At 39.6% G+C, this 25,126-nt stretch overlaps 1 protein-coding gene across 1 annotated transcript in view; it reads left to right on the plus strand.

Moving 5' to 3' along the window:
* Positions 1 to 25,126, plus strand: part of AMELX (amelogenin X-linked) — a gene marked incomplete at both ends in the record, with an annotated part of 76,058 nt that overhangs the window by 25,872 nt on the left and 25,060 nt on the right. The window lies entirely within an intron of this gene.

The following is a 25,126-nucleotide window of genomic DNA, read 5'->3' on the forward strand; positions in this document are numbered from 1 at the left end:
CTCCAGCCCCAAATCAACCACAAGAGGACTCCTGCCCAGGAATCTGCATTTCAAGAAACTTTCCAGGAAATTCCTGTGCAAATAAAACTTGAAAGCTATTTTTTTCTCTTTATTTAGACTTACGTGTATTGTTTTAGAAAAATATACAACAGAAATCAGTGTCCACTTTTTAAATTTGTGGTTTAATTCTGAGAAATTCAAGATAATGTTTCACATAAAGGAAGAACATACACTATTAACTGATGTTAAGCTCACTAAGTGTCCAGAAATGCAGTTTATCAGCAATCTTTTCGGTAAAATTAATCATCTTTGTTAAATATCTTTTGTTAGCCTCTATGTACACATGGGATGAAAGGGACAGGCATTTCTCACCTTGGAGAGGAAGGATGAACCATTTGGCCAGATGGAAAGAATAGGAAGGTAAGTGCCTTAGCCCATAACTCAACTATGTTTTAGGCTATAAGTGGATAATGTTAAGAAAATAAAAATCGAAAGCCGGAAGAGGTTTCTTGGCTTGCTCAAGAGATAAAGGCGGCTGTTTTTTCTCTTTTAGGGAAAGATACCTAAATTCCAGAATATGACAGAAGAGCTCAAGTTAAAAACAAAAACAAAACAAGAAGACATCCAGCACTGTTTTCGATGTCAAATAAATAAATGTGGTAATAAACCGTGCCCTTGTCCAAAAAGCAAAGGCAAGCTTTGGTGAGGATCTCACCAGGTCTTGCTTTGTCTCTATCTCACCCACAGGTTTTCCCCAGTCTTCCTTGGCACTTCCAGGGCATTCAGCATTAGTGCTTAACAGATGCTGGAGATGCTTTCCTGCCTGGTCTGCTGTGACATTCCTCTCTTCACGTGGCCCTTCCCTGCTCAAAACCCTTCCACTGTTCTTCAGTCAGTTGAGACCTTTCGGCACAAGACCCCAGGCTTTCCATGACCTGACCCTAATCCATTCCTCCAAATCCTTCTCTTGCCCTTCTTCCCAGCAAACCCTGCACACCCTGCTCAACAGAACTGCTCACTCTCATACTTTTCAGATTCTGTCTTTGCTTTTGTCATTTGCTTTCTCCAGAGTTCCCCTCACCCTCTTATTTCACATTAAATATCCCATCCGTTATTACATCTTGCTTGTATCTTCTGTGCACTAGGTTCCATCCCCTTTTGCCTACTCAAGAGCATCACTCCAGCCATTCTCTTATACATCATTAATTTTCTCTTCTCAATTGGATGAGTCCCATTAAAGTAAAAGTAAACATTAAAACGTACTGATATAACTCCCACCAAACAAAAGTTCTTGGTCACACTTCCCTTTTTAGCCACCTCCTCATTTCTCTCCTTCTTTTTACAGAAAAAAAAGCCTTCAGAGAAGTGTTCATATACCCTGCCTTCCATTTCCTCTCTTCCCAGTCTTTCTTGAACCCACTCAGTCAGGCTTTTGCCCCCTCCATCCATCAACACTGCTCTTATTGAGGTTACCAGTAACCTTGACACTGCTCAATCCTCTGATCAATCCTCAGCCTTCATTTTACTTGACCCATCAGCAGAAAACCCCACAATGTATCCAAACCAGAGCTCTTTTAGGAGTCCAAGTGGGTGCTATTGACAAGTATGCTAATTGATAATTGTGCATTACCTAGGACTGTATCTGGCAAACAGACTTACTGTCATCTACTCATCGGAAGCATCACACCTACCTATCACAGCCCATTGTCCCCTCCCTTTAAAACACTTTCTTCTCCTGGCTTTTCAGATGCCACACTCTCCTGGGTGTCCTTCTAGCCCACTAGCCACTGATTTTGTCTCCTATGCTGCCTATTTCCTCCTCGCCTCCCGGAATGTAACGTACTGTTGGCATTTCCCATAGTTCTCTTTGGATCTCCTTTATTTTTCATCTGCAGTTACTCTACTGGTGATTTCAACAAATCTTAAAGCTTTAAATGACATCTATACACTAATCACCCCCTAATTTATATCTCCAACCAGGACCTTTTTGCCTGAATTCCCTGAGTTCTTCAACTTCCTCTCAGCCCACTCCTCTATGGTTTCCCCCATCTAAGTCGATGGCAAGTTCATCCTTTCAGTGACTCAGGCCAGAACCTTGACTCCCTATCACCTCTGACTACACATGGTACTCCACAGCCAGTCCATTAGTGAATCCTACTATTACTGCGTTCAAAACATGCCCGAATCTGACCTTTTCTCATCATTTCCACTGTTCCACTCCAGGCCAAGCTAAAATCATCTCTCACCTCGATTAATAATAAAAATTTCTAAATGAGTCAGCATAGAAAGTGGTTCTGCAAACCCTCCCTAAAATACTCATTTTTCCTCACTGAAGATAATTTTCCTTGAGAAAATCTTCGGATTGTCAGTGAGTCACTTCCAGTCTTATCTTTTTCTAGAAAGGTATTAACGCAGATGACGCAGAAGAAAAGAGAGGTGCAGAAAAGCTCTCCCAAATCCCACAGTGGGGACTTGGATTGCTACAGAGAGTGGTTTATGCTTTGTCAGTTCACAGGATTCTTACTGATGCCTGAATTACCCTTTCTTGCTCAGAACAAAATAGTACCATTCCATGATGTGTGTTTATTCTTCATGTGGACAATGTATAGAGTGGGCATTCCCATGCATTTTGGGGCTGAATGAGCTGATCTTGGTAGTATCACCCTTCCTGCCCATGACTGATCCTGGAACCCAGACCGAAAGCCATCAGCCTTCCTTACAGCCAGAGGCACATGATGGAAAGGTGTCTGGAGGCTTCTGCAAAATGTTCCCTTGACTGTAAGCAAGAGACACAGGAAAAAGGAAGCCTTTCCTTCCTCTGTGCCAGGGTTTCTCAACCTCAGCACTATTGACATTTGGGGTCATCTGTTGTGGGGACTGTCCTGTGTATGAAGGATGTTGAGCAGTAACACTGGCCTCTACCCACTAGATGCCAGGAGCATCTCTTCAGTTGTGACAACCAACAATGTCTCCAGACATTGCCAGACATGTCCTGGGAGTGGATTACCCCAAGGTGGGAACCACTGGCCTAAATATTGTCACATTTATCCCCAAACTGCCACAGGTTCTCTCAATACCAGCTTAGAGATGCTTAGAGGAACACAAAGTCAAGAGAATTGCAGGAAAAAGACCAGAGTCACTGGATGAAACCCATTATACCTATAGATTTTTGGTGACACAAGCCTCTACAATTCCTAATCATTTAAGCTGGTTTAAATGGGTTTGGCAATTATTATCAGCCAGGGGCATCAAAGTGATCCAGGGTCCACCATCACAGTTCACAGCACATTGCTTTATTCCAGGGCATCCTATAGCTTGGAGAAATGAGCCAAGTCCCACCTTGGGGCACGATTCTATGGGTTCAGCTTTATGTGTAGGACAGAAATAAAATGGCTCATTTCCCCATTTGTTAATTGCTGCTTGTCCACACTTGTTCTGGAATTGTATAATTTCAAAGCAGGAAGTGATCTTAGGGAAGGAGAATTAAGCTAAAACCAACGTCTATGTTTATCATCAAAGGAAGGCTTTCCAAAGAGGATTAAGCCATGTGCCTGCAAATATCAGGAAAAGAGCCATTATCCACTTCAGAACACTTCCTGAGAATGACGAGTCACCATACATCTTGTGTAAAAAGAAAAGGGAGATGTGTTCTTATGGCTACATACACTTAAATAGTCCCTTCTCCCTAAATAGGAATTCTACGTGGTTTCAATGACTAAATCAATTATCCATCTACAGTGGACTTCCTGTCATTTCTGTGGGCAGATCTGTCATTTAATTTTACCATCTAGCAGTATTTTTTTTTTTTTTTTTAGACAAAGGATCCTTTTTCACTTGTTTCCTCTACATTTATTTATTTATTAATTTTTGCGGTACGCGGGCCTCTCACTGTTGTGGCCTCTCCCGTTGCGGAGCACAGGCTCCGGACGCACAGGCTCAGCGGCCGTGGCTCACGGGCCCAGCCGCTCCGCGGCATGTGGGATCCTCCCAGACCGGGGCACGAACCCGTGTCCCCTGCATTGGCAGGCGGACTCTCAACCACTGCACCACCAGGGAAGCCCTAGCAGTATTTTTTTAATCTGAAAACTGATGAACAAATAGAGGTGGCATAATTGGCAGACTATTAAATTCTGGGTATAGAGGGGAGGGGGAGAAGATAAAAAATTATAATCTACCTCTTATGATTTTTATTTTTCATACACATATTAGTTTGTATTATCTTTCCTTATTATAAAAGCAATGAAAGCTTAAAACTAAAAAAAAAGCAGAAATATAGAAATAAGCAAAATGAATAATATTTAAATAATCTATAATCTAAGAATCAATCACTGTTTATATCTTAGTGAATATTCTCCCAAATATTTTTCTTCCATATTGAGATATTTCTTCCCAAATAGTATCATATTATTTTGAAATCTACTATAATGTATTTTAAAAGTTCCTTTTATCAGATGTTCAAGTTGTTCCTAATTCATCCCCATCTGTAAACAGTGCTTCATATGAATAGCTAGCTGAAAACAAGTCACACATGCTCAAAAACAAAAATGTAAGGGCAAAACACAAACGAAAAAAAATTCTGCAAAATTGCCCAAGGCTTAGGATATCATTGGCTTCAGAATTCTGCTACCATTCACTTGTACATCCAGTCACAGAAACCAGCCTCAAAGGGGACAAAGGGGGGACTTCCCTGGTGGCGCAGTGGTTAAGAATCCACCTGCTAATGCAGGGGACATGGGTTTGAGCCCTGGTCCAGGAAGATCCCACATGTCGCGGAGCAACTAAGCCTGTGAGCCACAACTACTGAGCCCGCACTCTGAAGCCTGTGAGCCACAACTATTGAGCCCACGTGCCACAACTACTGAAGCCCGAGCACCTAGAGCCCGTGCTCCACAACAAGAGAAGCCACCACAATGAGAAGCCCATGCACCGCAACAAAGAGTAGCCCCCGCTCGCCGCAACGAAGACCCAGCGCAGCCAAAAATAAATAAATCAATAAATATTTAAAAAATAAATAAAATTCAACTTAAAAAAGAGAGGACAAAGGGGAGAGAAGAGCAACCAGCTTTGCAACAAAGGAAACTACCCCTGCGACAGACATGATAGGGCAAACACTAAATGAACCTAATGGAGAAACATTCAACAAATGAATCCCAAGCAGAGTTTCTCAGTTTATAAATCATAGAGTCACTGCCTAGAAAAAAACAGGTTTTCCTCAATCACATAATTAATAAAAATAAATAATTTTCTCCTCTACAAAAATCCTGTGATGCCAAGTCCAAATATCTAGATTTACATATATATCCACAAATCTGTATTTATATCTATATTTGTATTAATATCTGTATTGATACCTATACCTATGCCTATATCTATATACATACCTGCAACTATACCCATATATCCATCCATCCGTCCATCTATATATCAGTGGTTCTCAGACTTGAATGTGCATCAGAATCCCCTGGAGGGCTTCTTATTAAAACAGATTCCTCTAACCCATCCCCAGTTTCTGATTCAGGATATCATTGACACAGTCTAAGAATCTGCATTTCTAATAAGTTCCCAGGTGATGCAATGCTGGTGGTGTGAAGTCTACACTTTGAGAAGCGCTGCCTATACTTCTACCTCTATCTTTATCTCTATCTCATTACCAATCTACATTTTAGTAAACATACGGCTATCCCCACGTACGTACTTTAACTTTCATTATCATCAATTGTTAATATAAATCATAGTGTTACATACTATACAAAAGAGATATCATGGTGCTTTCAAATTCTCTCCACTTAATTTAATAAAACATTACATAAAAATTATTACCATGTACCTTCTTCCACCCAGGATAATAGTTAAATCATGGTACATTTCTTGCTTTTACTTGGTTTTCGCTGCCTTTGGCTTTTAACTTGATGTATTTACATCTTAGTGATTCAGATTTATTTTCCAAACAGTGAGATGAAACAGGGACAACTCAAAGCCAGCTTCATTTTGAAACTGGCCAAGCTCTTGTAAACAAGCTCTTGACGGAGCAATTTATAATTCTCTAAACAGTTGGGGGGAAAATATCACATGGAAAAGCAGATGTTATTCTCCTCACTTTTTTTTTAGGTCTACAATTATTGTCTACAGTACTGAACCAATCATATTACTTCAGGTAAATTTTGGCTTTGCTGGATGTCAGCCATGTTAGCCATACTGAAGATGTGGTTCAAAGAACAAAGCTTCTCAGAGACACTCCTGTTGCCTGCTTCCTCATGTTAGTTTGACAGCGCTGGATTTAGGGGTTGTGTTGGCTCATGTGTGCTGCATGCAATGGGAACACAGTTCCCCAGATGCCAACCTTAACCTAAATAAAAGCTAGGCCTGCATCTCTTCAGGGTCAAGTTAAAGAATACGGGCTGTGCTGTCTCAGACCTCAGCGGGTACCAATTAGAGACAAGACGTATACACAAGGAGATGTAATCGGTAATTTTAATGGGTAAACAGTTGCAGGACTGAGAAAAAGAAAGTCACTTTGAGCTGGTGCAGTTGGGAAAAACTTCATATTCCATTTGTTCAAATCTTTGAGAAACAAACGTTATTTCTCCAGAAAGCGAAATGCAGACATTGAAAAAGGAGGCAAATTTTTACAGATGAGGTCAAAGCAGAGGCTGTCTGGATGGAGGAGTTAATGTGTGACAAGACAGGGAATAATCCCAAGAATGATGGATTTCACTACTGAAATGATGATAAATTACAGGCCACCTGCAACCTATCCCGAATGTCTTTTATGGTGGGAGAACAGGAGAGATGGAAGAATGGGAAAAAACGTGTGCCCTAATGGAGAAAAGGAAAACGTGTGTTTTGACGAGTTCAGAGAAAGTCTCTCTTTCCACCTTAATATATCTGAAGATGGATAGATGCGTGTGCATGTACACACTCACATTCAGACTTTACAGAATAATTCCAATTTAAATATAAGATCCCCTTGTTCCAATTAAGCATTCAAAATGCCCCTAACTGCAAACATTTCAGCAAATAGCCACTGAATAAATGATATAGTAAGCAACACTGAAATAAAATTGCCACTAAAAAAAAAACTATGCCAAAAAAGAAAGAACTCATAGGCTGTAATAATACAAAACTCTGCATTTTAACATCTACAGCTGTATATGTGTTAGGTGTTGGGGTTTTTTGTGTTAAAGATATGTCCAATATAAAAAGATAATTTATTGCAAATTGTGAAGAGAATTTACTGGAAGCATTACAATAGGAGAAATGGTGACTGTAAGAGTTTTCAGATGCAACAATTGGCCTGTAGTTCCAATTTGTTTAAAAATTTGTTCTATTAGGCACAAATTTAGTTGCAAAATGTTATTTTGAAGTAAAAATTAGTATAAAAGATGGGATAAGTGAACATTTTCCAAAATGAACATCTTTTCTAAAGAAATACAATATTATATATAAAGAACAGTGAGATAAATGCCACTCACGAGTAACTTCTCAATAAAATGCATGAACGCATGAATAAAAGAATACATTTTTAGAAATCTGTTGGTTCTCAGATTTTAGCTCCCAGAACTTCAACAGATATCACACACACACACACACACACATTTTCAAATTGAACGTAATCCTATTAAAAACAAAATTGTGCCAAAAGAAGTTACAACTGCCCATCACACCGAAAGATGCACAGTTTAGCTATAGCCATTACAGCAGCTTCCACATTGTTCAAATTTCGATCTTAAAAGCACAATAACGCACAAAGCAGTTATCAAGACAAGTTTGCATCAGAAATTCAAGAACATTTGTCACAGGAATAGGGTAAAACTTTTTACTCCCATCATTAATATAAACTGACCATAAATATCAAAGCTGCCGGTATCTTAGCGAGAAATCTTTATGAAGGAATTGCAGTTAAAAATGACAGCTCTGGCACAGGGAGATCAGCTTGGTGCTTTGTGACCACCTGGAGGGGTGGGATAGGGAGGGTGGGAGGGAGGGAGACGCAAGAGGGAAGGGATATGGGAACAGATGTATATGTATAACTGATTCACATTGTTATAAAGCAGAAACTAATAAAAAAAAAATGACAGCTCTGGGGCTTCCCTGGTGGCGCAGTGGTTGAGAGTTCGCCTGCTGATGCAGGGGACACGGGTTCGTGCCCCGGTCCGGGAAGATCCCACATGCCGCGGAGCAGCTGCGCCCGTGAGCCATGGCCGCTGAGCCTGCGCGTCCGGAGCCTGTGCTCCGTGACGGGAGAGGCCACAACAGTGAGAGGCCCGTGTACCGCAAAAAAAAAAAAAAAAAAAAAAGTGACAGCTCTGGAAAATGAGATAAGGGACCAACTAAGGGATTATCTTTTCTTTGTACTGTGATGAGATATACATGAGTAAGACTGAAACACTGATGTCAACTTTAGAGTTGCAAAATGTCTCAGGTCTGAGGAACATCTCAAGAAATTGTCGGAGAATAAAGAAAATATTTTAATTAATCATCTATAGTACAGAGCTTCGCAACCTTGCTATTCTTGACATTTGGGGCTGGGTCATTCTTGGTCGTGGGGGGCCGTCCTGTGCATTGAAGGATGTTTAGCAGCATCCCTGGTCTCCACCCCCTGGATGCCAGGAGCAAACCACCCCCTCCCAACTGTGACGACAAAAATGTCTCCAGACATTGGCAAAAATGTCTTGGGGTTGGGGTGAGGGAATTCTCCCAGTTAAAAGCACTGATAGCACACATTTACGTAAACGTCTTTGATCAATTGTAGTAAATATTATAAAACTGTCCAAAAATTTATATTCATGCAGAACTCATTCTGTGAATTGTGCCAAAGTGTTGTATACAAATTTTCATATTTAATCAGAACACATTGACAAATCTGGAATGACTGCTTCTTAGGCATAAACATTATTAAAATCCACTAAAATACTTCTGATGATCTTATGAAAATTTCCAAGGATTCTCATCCAGAATTTGTGATTTGAGGCTTAAACCAACACATTATCACTGTTTTGCATAACGCTCTCTACAAAATGGAAGCACAGATTGTGTTATCATTGGAAACTGCATGGGAATGATGTTGCTTATGTTATACTTTAGATGAAGGAAAACAATCTGTTTCTCCTGTTTGAACAGAATCTCAGAGTAATATTACTGAGGATGGTACACCCTGAAATTCTAAAGATTTTTACATTAGTTATCACATTTATCTTAGATAAATATTGATAGTTTGCATCAATTACTCAGGAATCAACTGGCAAAAAAACCCTTCCTGGGGAGATTATTTCAGAAATATTCAACTGCAATAAGCATTTAAGTGAGATTTCGCTCTTAAAATTTGTCTTGGTAGAACTTGCTAGTAAAGTGAACAAAGAAAAAGTATATGCAGGTCAAAGGTGGTTGACTCTACTTTCAGTTTTTTATTCTGAGAAATTAATTTTCCAAATAAGGAAAATAGGCACATTTTCTTGGCTAAATTTATTTTAAAATATGTGACTACATCGTTTAATGATAATAAATCCAGAGATTGAAATGCTTATCAACAACTATTAAAATTATGATATATTCACTGACAATGCAGAAGAATTATTCAAATTTGACAAGAAATGTTGGGAAATTTTAAGAATAATTATTGAGCAAGTCAAGCAGAGACAACATGCTTACTTCAATAATAAAAGACGAAATATAAAAGCTATTACTATTTTTCTAAATTGTTTATTTCTTTCTCATTTCTTTTTATAATTTTCTGATGAAGATGATTCATTTATCACTAAAGGTAATCATATTATCATATCACCAAAAGACATTTCATATAATTAAATGCATGTAAAAAAATATCTTTGTTAGTCTGTATATATAAATTATTCATTCAGAAAAAATTGTCACTGTTATTCACATTCCCATGCAGACAAACATCTCAAACCTAAATTTTGATTCTGTAATTATTTGACATTTATTATTGAAATTATAAAGATTGAAATTATAAGGATCTAAAATAGATCTCATTTGAAAAAGGAAAACATCGCAGATCAAACTTTTTTTTTAAAAAAAGTAGTTCTTGCTAGATTAATAGCTCTCCACTAGGGTGCCTTTCCAGCTCGTAGGAATTTGGGGATATATGGAGGCATTTTTGGTTGTCACAACTGGGGGAGGGCACTACTGGCACCTTCAAAAAAAATAATCTGGTCCCAAAGTTAATAGTGCTGAGGCTGAGAAACCCTGCTCTAGATAAAAGTATTTTCTGGTTTAACTTGTGCAACAAAGCAAGAAGCACCCAATTCAACTGTGATGAGAATTCCTTTTTGGAGAACATGTGATTACCAAAGACATTTTGTTTCTTCCATGGAAGGCAGAATTTTAACTATCCTTTCTTGTTATTGTTGGCATCTTATGGAGCAGGAAACAAAAGGGAAGACTGAAGGGACAGTAGAAGCAGCCTCAAAGGAGCAGTCCTTGCACTGCTGTTCTCTAACTGGAGATATCTTATTTGAGCAGAAAGTATGTGCTTTGATACCAAGTCAATGTGATGCCCTCACTGCAAAACGGGAATCACTTGACATGATAAGAAAAACACATCATAAAAATTAATACGGCTAAAGCTTAAGCAGTGAGTTTGAATAACTGTCTTTTTCCCCTTCCTGATGTCAGCCATAAGTGATATTCTGTATTGCTTAGGAGTCACTACTAAAATCAAACTTTTAACAGCCCTAAGTAAACATCTTCATTTTCCAAAGACCTAAGTGATGGCAGAGTAATATGATTGCTTACAGCTGCAAATGCCTCATTGTGAACTAAACACTTGTTAAACTTTGGCTAAAATTTCTCTTCAGTGGCTTATAGTGTCTTTTCCAAATAAAATCATTTTTAAAAACTAATTCACTAAATAATGCCATGGTAGACCCCTTAATTAAGTCATGAATAGATGATACAAATAATCCATTGATTACACAATAAATGCACATTAAGTTAAAACAAAACAACCTATGTTCCTAAATATAAATTACTTTATAATTTTACATTAGGGACTAGCACTGTGTAAATTACTCACGTTTTACCCCACCCAAAGGAAAGAAAAATAGAAAACTTCATGCTCTGAAGGAAAAAAATATTTCCTGTGTGTTTACTTTTCCTGGGTGTCTATGATATTCTTTAGATTATAAGTCATCAACATTTCAGGAGACAGGTGTCAAGATTCTGAACGGGTTAGGAACGAGAAGCTGAGGTAAGGGAAGGGAATCTGGCATTCATTCCTACTAAGAAAGAAACAAAGTCGTGCTCCCACAATCCATTGCAAAGACTTGGGGAAAAAAAGTTCCTCTTGAATTGCAAATAGTTCAGGACAAAACATACAGTCATTTACCCTTCAGTATGAATTACTTTAATCAAATTCTTTTGTTCTAAAGCCAAACTGAGTTCAGCCCTTTTAAGATTTGGAGAGACTTGATCTTGCTGGATGTTCTGCAAAGTACCAAATAATTCTGGAAACGTCAACACCTCTGGGAAGGGCACACCAAGTAAGCACCATAATCCAGAGGTATTATCACTACTGGTGAGTATAGAGACATTTGGATACCAAAAGAAAAGCAAGAAACATCACTTCACCAAAACATAGTGACGACTTACCAAGCCCTCTACTAGGTGCCAGGAATGCAGGTGCTGGTGTAAAAAGATAGGATAAACAACCAGGTCCTACTGTACAGCACAGGGAACTATATTCCATATCCTGGGATAAACCATAATGGAAAAAGAATATGAAAAAGAATATATATATGTGTATAACTGGGTCACTTTGTTGTACAGCAGAAATTAACACAACATTGTAAATCAGCTATACTTCAATTTAAAAAAAAAGATAGGAATAGTTGAGACTGAGCCTTAATTCACACTGCTTCCTAGGAATTTTGACTCGAACACAACCTGCTTCTGGGTAATATCTTATGCTAAGAAGGAAAACAGACTGTGTTTATCAAAACAAAAAGACTTCATTTACAACAGGCTTGGTGACCACAGAAGTTAGCTCAAATCTTTGGTTAATCTACTCCGTTAGAAGGCACTTTACAGGGACGGCAAAAGCATGAAAACAGGCATTGCTGATTTGATCAGCACCTGGCTCGCTTCTGGGGGCATGCACTAACGTGGCACCCATTCAAACATGCAGTGATAGTTTACATTGAAACCCTGACGTTACAAGAAAATCACTTTTGTGTTGTGAATGCTGTTGTTTGGTATTAGATTGGTGATGATGTTCTTATTTTACTGAAGGAAGAATAATAACGTGTCTAAAGTCATTTCTGAACTTTGTACATTCAGCCCCAAACATCTGACTGGTATTGTTCTGTGTGGTAGTATAGCTACGGTACACACCATGTACCCAGTGATTTAGTGGACAAGCATTAATAGACTGGATTGGGTGGGGAGCAGTACAAAATCTTTTTAGTGCAACTTATCTCCAAGTCTAACGTTATTTTGGTGCCCTGAAGTTGCCAAAAGGCACCTGAGGCTTTTGTGTACCAAAATTCCACTGTCAATTTAATTTTCAACCCATTCAATCCAAAGAATATTAACCCACAGCTAGATTGTTCTTCAGACCAAATAACTCAATGTTTTAATCAAATTCTCTCAGGGCTATAAAATAGCTAATTCTGTGAAAGGCAATTGATTTGATAATCATAGAGGCATGATGGGGACTCATTAAAACAGGCAAGCGTTAGAAAGGAGCTTTTCCTCTAAACGTCAGCTCTAGCATCTTTGTAATTCAATGAATCCCATTACACCTACACAAGAACAGATTTCTCACTTTAAATAATGAACTTCACGAAGGCTGACAAAACTGGGCACTGTTGACGCCAGGGTCATGAGCTCATTATGGGAAGTTCCTGGAGCTGGTGCTCGGAGAGTGATTCATTTGTTCTCTCTGTGATGGTAAAGGTTTTAAGGATCAACACTGGAGTAGTCATTTTTTTTCAACATTTCAATTTAGTAATTCAATAGTCTGACTAGCTAACCCTGATTTCTTTTCGCTATCTCATCTCTTTCCAGCAAGTTCTTCCAGAACTGCATGTGTGTTACTGTATATTCTCAGGCAGATTCTGGCCATCGTTTTATAATCACCACCACCACAATGACAACAATAACAACAACAAGAAAAGGTAACAATTATTTAGCACTTACTACAGGCCAGCTACTGTCTACGCATGGTTCTAAGCCCAGGGTGCTCCACCGTGCTGACTGCAAGTCCGAAGGAAACCCAGCAAATTTCTCAAGGGTTAACAAGATACATGTGTGTCTTAGAGTTCCAGAAAGCGTAGCAACTACCATTTTGGTATCTCTGAACAGGCTGGCCTAATGTTGAAAAACAAATAAGTGTCATCCTTCGTGCATTCCACAAATATTCACGGAGGGCCTCCTGTGTGCCAGGCTCCAGATATGCCCACTCATTCAGGCGTCACCACAACAGCAGTTTCCCCACTGTCCAGGCAGAAAGGTGGACACAGTTGCCCACAGAGCCACAGCTAGTGAGAGGCAGCATCACAGTGAAGAGAACAGATTTGCTGAATCACCCAAGTCACTTGACAAAGGGCGTCACCCTTCATCTCGGCACCCAAGCTAGAATGTTCAGGATCCCCCCTTCCTGCTCTCCCTTAGTACCCCACAAAACTGGCCAATTCTCCTGAGTGGCTTCCCTGACCTCTTCCTTATTCATTCCTCTGCATTCCCACATCCTTGCCTTGGCCCTGGCCCATATAGGCTTTTTTTTTTGTTTTTTATTGAGGCAAAATCCATGCAAAATCAAATTAGTTTTTTTTTTTTTTTTTTTTGCGGTACGCGGGCCTCTCACTGCTGTGGCCTCTCCCGTTGCGGAGCACAGGCTCCGGACGCGCAGGCCCAGCGGCCATGGCTCACGGGCCCAGCCGCTCCGCGGCACGTGGGATCCTCCCGGACCGGGGCACGAACCCGTGTCCCCTGCATCGGCAGGCGAACTCTCAACCACTGCGCCACCAGGGAAGCCCCCAACACCTTCTTAAATCTGGCAACTACTAATCTGTTTTCCATTTCTATAATTTTGCCATTTCAACCATGTTACATAAATGAGATCATATAGCATGTAGCTTTTTTTTTTGGACGGGCTTTATTCGCTCAGCAGAACGTCCCTGAGATCCACCCAAGTTGTTGAGCGTATCAATAGCTCATTCGTTTTTACTGTGGAATTGTATTCTAATGTATGACCCAATACCACAGTTTGTTTAACCAGAAATGCATTTTTGATTCAATGCAATCTTATTAACTGCACCAATGCTACAGAATGTAATATGACTGGATGGGGGACTTACATCAACTATCTTGTTTTTTTATTGCAAGACCTCACTGAAGTGAAAAATGAAGCCAATTTTCTGTATAATTTTTTTTTGTGTGTGTGGTACTCGGGCCTCTCACTGTTGTCGCCTCTCCCGTTGCGGAGCACAGGCTCCGGACGCGCAGGCTCAGCGGCCATGGCTCACGGGCCCAGCCGCTCCACGGCATGTGGAATCCTCCCGGACCGGGGCACGAACCCGTGTCCCCTGCATCGGCAGGCGGACTCTCAACCACTGCGCCACCAGGGAAGCCCAATTTTCTGTATAATTTAAATTAAAGCTTGCACAGGTGTTTCAGACTGCTAAATATTTTAGCCTGGACTATTTTAGTTCTAAATTATCCAAATAATTATCTCAAAAATGTCTATGTAATTTAGCATGCAGAGAATGCCTCTGTGTGAAGTGGCAGTATATTTTTCAATCAGATGTTATTTTTCTGCTAACACTATACCATTTCTACTAGTTCTTAAAGTAACTAGTGATCATAATTATTGGGATTTAGTCTTCTGGCCATTTTCTCCTTCAGAATTTACAGGGAACCTATGAAAGCTCAAACACACTGTATTTTTGGCAAAGGACACTAATACTTTGTCTGCATTTTACTGCTTCCTTTGCACCTGGGAGCAGCTATTTTAAGACTGTCTAGACAATCACCCCCAGCTTTTTCCTTTCTTTTCACATAATCACTGAGCAAGGAGGGTAGTAAATAGATGATGCTGGCACTCTCTCATCAAATACACTATACAAATAGAGTCAGGAAGAAGAATGCCTTTCATCTGGCTCACAAAATTGAGAGGCTTTAATATATGGTCCCAGACTTCTACCAACTGATCAATCTTTAAATCAGCAAGAAGGTCTCCCACCATCCATACCTCTGCATTGTAGTTATCAGGATTATACTTTTTGGTTGAACTGTATGAAATGGTTAGCTTTTTTACTATTTTGGATCTATAAAAATGGCAATTTCAAATGATTCAACTCAAGAGATTTGGGAAGGAATCTGGGGATGGTCTGGTTTCACTTCCCTTCTCCAGTTCCCAGGAAACGCTCACCCCTGACTCTAGTAACGACCCAGAACGCACAGCTTCTGCAGGAAGCCATTTCTTGCCATTACAGGAAATAAAGGAACCAAGTACAATCCCTGGACATTCTCCACATGCTTGTTCTACTTAATTCCTCTGAGTCAGTAAGATCCCAGGGAGACAGCACAGAGTAAGTCTACTTCACCTCTTACAGTCCTTTCTTTCAAGAGGTGACAGACAGCTTTCGAGCTCTCCCTCCACAGGAACTCCTAGAGCGCACTGTCCCCAGGCTCTTTAATGGGTCCTGAGAATGCTTCCTGATGTCTGATCCTCCAAGGAATCTTCCTACCAGTAATCTCTGATAATCTGATTGCAGTATTTCTTTTTGGAGGAAAAAACTGTACCAGGATGGAGATAAGATAGACAGGCAGATATGGATACAGACACCTAACAATAATCAATTAGTTTTATTTGCTTCCTTATGTTTTATTATTAGTGTACTTATTTTTCAATAAGATACAGACACGTTATTTTTCTGCAAACACTATGCCATTTCTACTGTCACTTTCAAGCGCTTTCTCCACCCTTGCCCCTGTTTTCCCCCACTTCCTCCACTGCTGATATGTGTAACCAAATTAGCTTGGGGGGTTGAAGTCAAAAGCATTTCTCCTGAATACAAATTGGAATGTCAGAAACAAGAGCAGCCCAAGAAGGCTGAGCTAAGAGTCTGGGATTTTCACTTTGATGCCACTCACGGTGGAGAACTTTACCTGTGCCAGGCACTGGGGTGAATGCAGTGGTGGTGGTTGGGATACAAAGTCGACAGACTCTCAGTCTCTACTTAAGCAGATTACAGTTCTGGAGAGGAATACAATTATAACACCAAGTGGAGCAAGCACAGCATAGCACCAGGTCAGAAGACATGGGTTCCGATTCTAGCAGCCGCCACTTACTAGCTGTGTGATTGGGGCAAGTTGCTTGACCTCTCCTACTTCCTCCCTTGAAAATCACTTAATAATAATAAGAATTGTGATCTTATTTTTGCTTTCGCTTAATATTTAGTAAGCAGTTACTTTTAATGAGGATTCATTGCATGCATATACTACCCCATTTCACCCTCAACAATCTCACTCTTAGAATGAATTATTACTTTCCTCCTTTCAGATGGACAGGTTAGGCTAAAAGAAGTAGATTAACCTCACCACTGCCACAGGATTCTTACCTGCAGGACAATAATGAAGTCCCAAGCTGAAGGCATATTTCTCTAGAGTTGTTGGCAATTTTTAACTTTTGAATTGCCAATATCCTCTCACTTTCAACTTTTCACTTCCCAGTCACTCTTTAACACAACTCAAGTCTGTTTTCTACTCCCACTATTCAGAAAAAAAACTGGTCTGGTCAAGATCACCAGTGATGTCATGCTGTAAAGTTCAAGGGGGACTGTTCTGCCTTCATTCTACTTGACCCCTCGGCACCATTAGTGGACCACTGACCCGGTCATCTTGAATCTGTTTCCTCTCTTGGCTTTTGCTTATGTACCCCACTTTCCTGACTTCTTCCTTCACTAGCCCCTTGATCACTAGCTTCTTTGCTGCTGCTCTTCCTCCTTTTGAGCTCTAAGTGATGGCATGCCTCATGGCTCTGTTCTAGGCTAACATCTCTTAAGTCAAACCTTCTCAAGATGTGCCCAGGATCTGTGAACCTCCTGAATCAGATTCACCAGAAACAAGCGCCACAAAGGAAGGAAACTTTTCACATTAATTACTGAATTCCTAGCACCTGGAAGAGTCCCAGGCATACCTTGGTGCTCAATGAATATTTGTTGAAGAAATGGATTGCCTGAAGGGCTTGTGGAAATGCATGCTCCTGGGATGTACTCTTGGACTCCTAAATTGAAATCACAGTGTATCTGACATCTGAGAACCCAAATCTAAATCGCTGGTCTTCTGTCACATGACCTTTCATCCATGCTCTTTCTTCTACCCAGTACCCTCTCCCCACTCCTCATTCTCCAGTGCTCTGGGAAGCCTTTCCTGAACCCCATCTCTACTCAGACTAAGTCAAATCTCCCTATTATGCCCTCTCACAGGACCCTCTCCTCTGCGGAACTTATTGTCACTCTAATTTTACATGTACATGTGAGACTGCTTAATGAAGTCCTGTCTCTCCTGCCAGCCTACCTCAGTCATGTAGGTTCCTCTTTACCATCATATCCCCTTTTCCTCATCTGAGTCTCACCCACAGTGGGCCCTCAATATATATCAGTGAATAAATTCATATTTGTTATATGGATTAATATAATACTAATGTTAACATATAAAATCATATTAATAATAAATACATAAATATGTTTAACTTATATATTAACAATATAATAAATAATTAATATTTAAGTGATGACACAAATTTCTCTCTCCACCTCCAAGCTCTCTGAATTCTAAATATATGTGTGTGTGTGTGTGTGTGTGTGTGTGTGTGTGTGTGTATCCTTCTAGGGGCTTCACATCTCCATGTGGATGTCTAATGGGTTTCTCTATCTCAAACTGTCCCAAACCCAAAGGTTTTATTTTTCTCCCCACAACCTTGTTCCTCTCTCAATATTTTCTTCATGTCAGTAAATGGCATCATCTGCCCAGTTGCTCAAGAAAGAACTTGGAAGCTGAATTTAATTCCTCCTTTTCTTTCACCAGCCCCTTATGCCATATCCAATGAAACACCTAGTCCCGTTTCTTCTACCTCTAAAATATATTTCAAATCCAACCCTTCTTCATCTCCGCAGCTGCTGCCCAAGCCTAACCCTCCATCAACGGTCAACTGGATGGCTGCCATGGCCCGGTAACCGCCCCGTGTGCATTCTCGCTCTGCAACAACCAACTTTCTACACAGAACTAAAAACGTCAATCAAATCATCCCGAGATACAGACTTATCCCAATGGTGTCCTGCTGCAAGGGAATGAAGTAGACACACCTTAGCTGGGCCCTGCCTGTCTGTCCACAGCACCTGATGCCATTGCTTCCTTCTCTCACTCGACTCCCGACCCTCCGTTTTGCGTATAATGTTCCTTCTGTCTGGAATGACTGCCCGTGTGTCCCCACCCCTTGCTCATTTCACATAGCTGGCTCCTTCTTAGCCTTCAGTGCTCAGATTTAATGCCAGCTTCTCAGAGCGACCTTCTCTAATACTCTACCTACAATTAGGTTCCATCTTCTGATACTTGTTATCATAGGAATCTGTTTTCTACACAGCATTTCCCACAATTTGGAATTACTGATTTACTTTGGTTCCTTATCTTGTTTCTGCATGGAAAGCTCCATGTTAGTCTTATTCACCATTTCCTCTTCCAGCACCTCAAACAGAGCCTGGCACATGGTAGACTCTCAGTAAATGGTTGTTGTAATGAACGAATGGAGAAGAAAAAAACAGCCAAAACAGAACAGCTCCAACAGATTTGTGGATGACAGGTCCTGGGGGTACAGGGAGGGGTTGACTACGAAGGCACAGCATGAGGGAATCTGTGGGGTGGGGGAGGTGACAGAACTCTTCCGGGTCCCTATTGTGGCGGTTAGACAACTTCATGTGTTTGTCAAAACTCAGAATTGTACCCCCAAAAGATGAATTTTACTGTATGTACTGAATAAATTAAAAATGAATTAATCAAATTGTATGTTTCTGAAACCTAAGTCAAGCCAGAATAAATCTAAGAATCCAAGCTTCACAGGTTCGGGGCTCTTCTGTGGGGTCCATTAACTGCCCGTGTTCATGGTCAAGTAGTGACTCAAACCATACTTCCCCAATTCTCATTTACCAGTTTAAAGAAAGGAAACCCGGAACAAAATAAAGATGTGGAGGATAAACAATACAAGAAAAGACACTGTGGTAAAATAATATTAAGAATAATCACGTGATAAAATGTCAGCATTTATTTGTGACATTTGGCTCTGTTTGTACTGGCTCACTCCAGTGGTGCCTCCTGTGTATACACCCACGGCTGACCTCTGCTTTGTGCAAGGGATAATGACTAAACTTCACATATTATGCTGGCATAATCTATCCCTTCCCTGGAGGGCTGTTACACACAGGGAATTAGTTTCACAGCCCAACAATGTTTCTTTCGCAAAATATACCATGGTCAACTTTCATTAGAACAAAGTTATGTGGGCTGATACGTTGCTGTCTTTTGCCAAATTATTACTCGTCATTGTATATTCACCCAATATAAGCCACCGACAAACCCCATTCAATGGGGGGAAAGCAGGATACAGAGATATTAATAGATTCTTTAGACATGAGTTGCATTCTCTAAAGTAAGCACATGACATACAAATTTCATCTTGTGACCTTCCCCCACCCCACCCCCACTATTGACTCTTATCCATTAGAACATGTTGATAGATATACCATTTCAACATGAAATATTTGGATATCTGACTGATTTAGGGAAAGGGAAATGGTGAGCTAATTTCCTCTTTTATCAAGCTGAATCACTGAGCTCGCTCTGTTGCTACGCACGCATAAGTCAATGTCATAGCAACTTCTTGGTTTGCTCTTAAACACTGCAGCAGAACAATGCTATTGGGTACATTTTTCAATTCTTAGATTTTATTTGTTCTCTTAGAAGTTTAATTTTTATATTTTACAGTACAGGGTTATTTAGTTATCCTTTGGAAGTTTTATCTTTTTTTTTTTTTTTTTACATCTTTATTGGTCATTGTTGAGTGCCATATATCTCATCAATACCAATACAACAAGAAATGCTTACTTCTTGGAAAATTCTCCCATAGTTTCCCTTTATTTTTCTCAATCTCTAGTTCATAATTAAAAGTTTGTACTTTGGACAGTATAGACTGGATCCTCCTTAGGATCTTCTTTGTGAGGATCCTGAATTTAAATGAGACTGAAATATATGACATGAAATTCATGAAATACAGAAATGCATGAACTTCTCACAAACCCATTTAAGTAAATTCAGTGAAAGCCTAATTATCCCTTGGTATGTACTAGGAAGTGTGCCAGGTTCTAGAAAGAGATAACAAAATCTTCACTATCAAGGGATTCAGGAAACATCTAAGAGGCGGAGATAAGAGCATATTCTAGTTTCTATGAGCTCTTGCTGTAGAAAATAAGGGACGTGTACTCTGCTACTTTGGGGTTTAGGTTTTTCACCTACAAAATATGCTGTAATATCTAACTTAAGGCTAGTTTAAGAAAATCACAAGCCACATCACCTAAACTGCTGCTCTCTTTAAAGTGTCATTGGTTTCACTTCCAGATTTTTCATCATTAGTGTACAGGAATGATGAAAAATCTGAAAGTGAAATTAAGAAAACACTCCCATTTACCACTGCAACACAAAGAATAAAATACCTAGCAATAAACCTACCTAAGGAGACAAAAGACCTGTATGCAGAAAATTATAAGACACTGATGAAAGAAATGAAAGATGATACAAATAGATGGAGAGATATACCATGTTCTCGGATTGGAAGAATCAACATTGTGAAAATGACTATACTACCCAAAGCAATCTACAGATTCAATGCAATCCCTATCAAACTACCACTGGCATTTTTCACAGAACTAGAACAAAAAATTTCACAATTTGGATGGAGACACAAAAGACCCTGAGTAGCTAAAGTAATCTTGAGAAAGAAAAACGGAGCTGGAGGAATCAGGCTCCCTGACTTCAGACTATACTACAAAGCAACAGTAATCAAGACAGTATGGTACTGGCACAAAAACAGAAATAGAGATCAACAGAACAGGATAGAAAGCCCAAAGATAAACCCACGCACATATGGTCAACTTATCTTTGATAAAGGAGACAAGAATATACAGTGGAGAAAAGACAGCCTCTTCAATGAGTGGTGCTGGGAAAACTGGACAGCTACATGTAAAAGAATGAAATTAGAACCCTCCCTAACACCATACACAAATATAAACTCAAAATGGATTAAAGACCTAAATGTAAGGCCAGATACCATCAAACTCTTAGAGGAAAACATAGGCAAAACACTCTATGACATAAATCACAGCAAGATCCTTTTTGACCCACCTCCTAGAGAAATGGAAATAAAAACAAAAATAAACAAATGGGACCTAATGAAACTTCAAAGCTTTTGCAAAGCAAAGGAAACCATAAACAAGACAAAAAGACAACCCTCAGAATGGGAGAAAATATTTGCAAATGAAGCAACTGACAAAGGATTAATCTCCAAAACATACAAGCAGCTCATGCAGCTCAATATCAAAAAAAACAAACAACCCAATCCAAAAATGGACAGAAGACCTAAATAGACATTTCTCCAAAGAAGATCTACAGATTGCCAACAAACACATGAAAGAATGCTCAACATCATTAATCATTAGAGAAATGCAAATCAAAACTACAATGAGATACCATCTCACACCAGTCAGAATGGCCATCATCAAAAAATCTACAAACAATAAATGCTGGAGAGGGTGTGGAGAAAAGGGAACACTCTTGCACTGTTGGTGGGAATGTAAATTGATACAGCCACTATGGAGAACAGCATGGAGGTTCCTTAAAAAACTAAAAATAGAACTACGATATGACCCAGCTATCCCACTACTGGGCATATACCCTGAGAAAACCATAATTCAAAAAGAGATATGTACCAAAATGTTCATTGCAGCTCTACTTACGATAGCCAGGACATGGAAGCAACCTAAGTGTCCATCAACAGATGAATGGATAAAGCAGATGTGGCACATATGTACAATGGAATATTACTCAGCCATAAAAAGGAACGAAACTGAGTTATCTGTAGTGAGGTGGATGGACCTAGAGACTGTCATACAGAGTGAAGTAAGTCAGAAAGAGAAAAACAAATACCGTATGCTAACACATGTATATGGAATCTAAGAAAAAAAAAAGGTCATGAAGAACCTAGGGGCAAGACAGGAATAAAGATGCAGACCTACTAGAGAATGGACTTGAGGATACAGGGAGGAGGAAGGGTGAGCTGGGACAAAGTGAGAGAGTGGCATGGACATATATACACTACCAAATGTAAAATAGATAGCTAGTGGGAAGCAGCCGCATAGCACAGGGAGATTAGCTCGGTGCTTTATGACCACCTAGAGGGGTGGGATAGGGAGGGTGGGAGGGAGATGCAAGAGGGAAGAGATATGGGGACATATGTATATGTATAACTGATTCACTTTGTTATAAAGCAGAAAATGACACACCACTGTAAAGCAATTATACTCTAATAAAGATGTTAATAAATAAATAAATAAATAAAGTGTCATTGGCTGATGAACCGGAAGAATAATTGACTTGTTCCTGAAACACTTGAAATAGGTTTCAGATTCCATATTTAACTCTAAGATTATTTAGCCGCCTATGCCAATATTCCAGTTCGTTAAGGAATTAATATGTGTTATTTTATGGATAGGCAATAAATTTCACTGAAATTTTAGATATCCATCCACCCTTCTACAATCATATGTTAATGTGTCCAAAACTAGTAAACTTTTGTTCATCAGTTTTGATTTAAGCATCTACTTATCATTTGAAGGATGTGCATCACGTACCTTAGAAAATATCAACGTTCTCTTTGCCCAGATGCTTTTTAAAATGTCTCAGGGAATTTTCATCTTTTCATTTCTGATCAGGTGGAGATCTGTACCTTCATAACATTAGACTTGTTCTTGAACCAAGCTTACTGTAGCTAGCTCCTGTTGCTCTTAGAAGTGGGCGCAAAAGGTTTAATTCCATAAGTCTGTCCTGATTGTAATCACAGAACTGGAAGGTCCTTGTACTTATTGATGGATTATACTTTTAAGTTATGTGTATACTATGATAAATAGTGTTTGCATTTTTAGGAATAGTAACTTGTTGCTTTAATAGATAGTCCTGAGGTTAATATGCATTTGAAAAGCTATTACAGAAACACACTTTACATCCATAATTCTCAGTGTGTTCCCAGGGCCAGAAGCTTCTGTCTCAGCTGGAAACTTGTTAGAAATTTAGAAATGCAAGTGCTTGAACCCCAGGCTTACGAAATCAGACCCTCTGAGGGTGGGGCCCAGCAGGCTGTGTTTTAACAAGCCCTCCATTGGATTTCAACGCATACTCAATTTTGAGGACCACTGCTTTATATAATTCGTATTTTTCAGGGGGATCATATATATACTTAAGTTGAGAAATAGCCCTGTTCTTCTTTTTGATGTTGTGTCTTTTTTTGTCCATTTGCTTGTTTTGTGTTACTTTTGGTATTCTGAGAAAAGTAGGATTCCTGCCTATCCTACTGCGGTTATGACATAAGACCACCTACCTGCTGAAAAAATTAAAAGTCATTGTAAACATTTCAGCTTCAAAAAGCAATCTACTTAAAAAATGCATTATTAGAGCAAAAATAAGAGGATGACGAATTTGAATAACCTAGCAGCTTGGGACTTAAGAAAGAACAATGGCTTAGAGTCCGAGGAACTTTAGCCTAACGCTTCCAGGTTAAGCAGGGCTTTATCAACCTCAGCTTGGGGCCGGAGAGTTTTATGTTGGGAGGCGGGCCTGTAGGATGTTCTGGCAGCACCCCTGGTCTCTCTACTCACTAGAAGCCAGTAGCATCTTCAACCAAGTTGTGTCAATCGAAAATGTCTCATTGTCAAATGTCCCCCCAAGGTGGGGGAGGGGATAAATAGCTCCCATTTGAGAACCACAGGGTTAAATAATTTGGACCAGTTCCACTAGTCCAGCAGAAATTCTCAACCTTGGCTGCACAGAAGAATCAATAAAAATACTAATGCCTTTGGTCCATCCCAGCCTGCTTGTATCAGATCTCTGTGGGTAGGCTCAGGGATCCACAGGTACTTTTTCAAAGCTCACCCAGTGGTGTTAAGGGGCAGCCAAGACCTAGAAGCACTGCACTGACATCACTGTGCCTTAATTTCCTTACCTAGGAGATGAGTGCAATACTATTTGTTCTAACCACCACACAGGACGTTCCAAAGATTGAATGAGAGAACGCTTGTGAAAGCACTTGTTCCACAAAGCGTGAACTGTGTTAAGGGCAGCAGAGAAAAATAATGCATTTGAAAAAGTTGCTATGGAAATTAAAAGCTGTATTCAGCCCTTGGTTATGAATTAGGATGATTTATATTCACTGTCTCTTAGACACACATCTCATTTACAATAGGGAAGAGATATGGGGAATTCACAAAGTCTCTCTTGGAAGTAAACTCGTAGCATTCTTTAGTCCTGGATGGACAGAAAACTGTATCATATCAGATCAAACTGGTCACACTGTGTACCGATGATAATGTGCACATCTAAGATCAAATCACTAATCTTTCCATCCTCTTGGCTCTCAAGAACTCATTTTAATAAGTAGGAAAAATACAGATCCCTCTGAAAATAAATTGCCTCTTTAAAAACTGTGAGAATGTAGAAAAATCATACACATTAAAAGTCTGGTATAGGAGTCAACTTTGTCCATATGTATTATTTCTTTTAAAAAGAAAGATTAAAATATCTAAAACAAACAATACCAAATGTTAACAGTTATTAAATGTGAGTGACAGATTTTTGTTTAATTTTTTTCTGTACTTTTCTTAATGTTTGAAATATTTGATTAAAACTAAAAGAGGATGCTAAAATCAGTTTGAACAAAGCACTAGAGAATACTCTGAAGGAAAATAAAGGAGAAAACATGTTTTAGTTGCTGTAAGGGGACGAAGAAGACCCCACAAGGATGGTGAAACCAGCTATAGGCAAAGGGGCTCCATCTCACAGTGCCTGGCTC

The sequence above is a fragment of the Mesoplodon mirus genome (assembly GCF_964341445.2).
Source record: "Mesoplodon mirus genome assembly, chromosome: X".
Lineage (NCBI taxonomy): Eukaryota > Metazoa > Chordata > Mammalia > Artiodactyla > Ziphiidae > Mesoplodon > Mesoplodon mirus.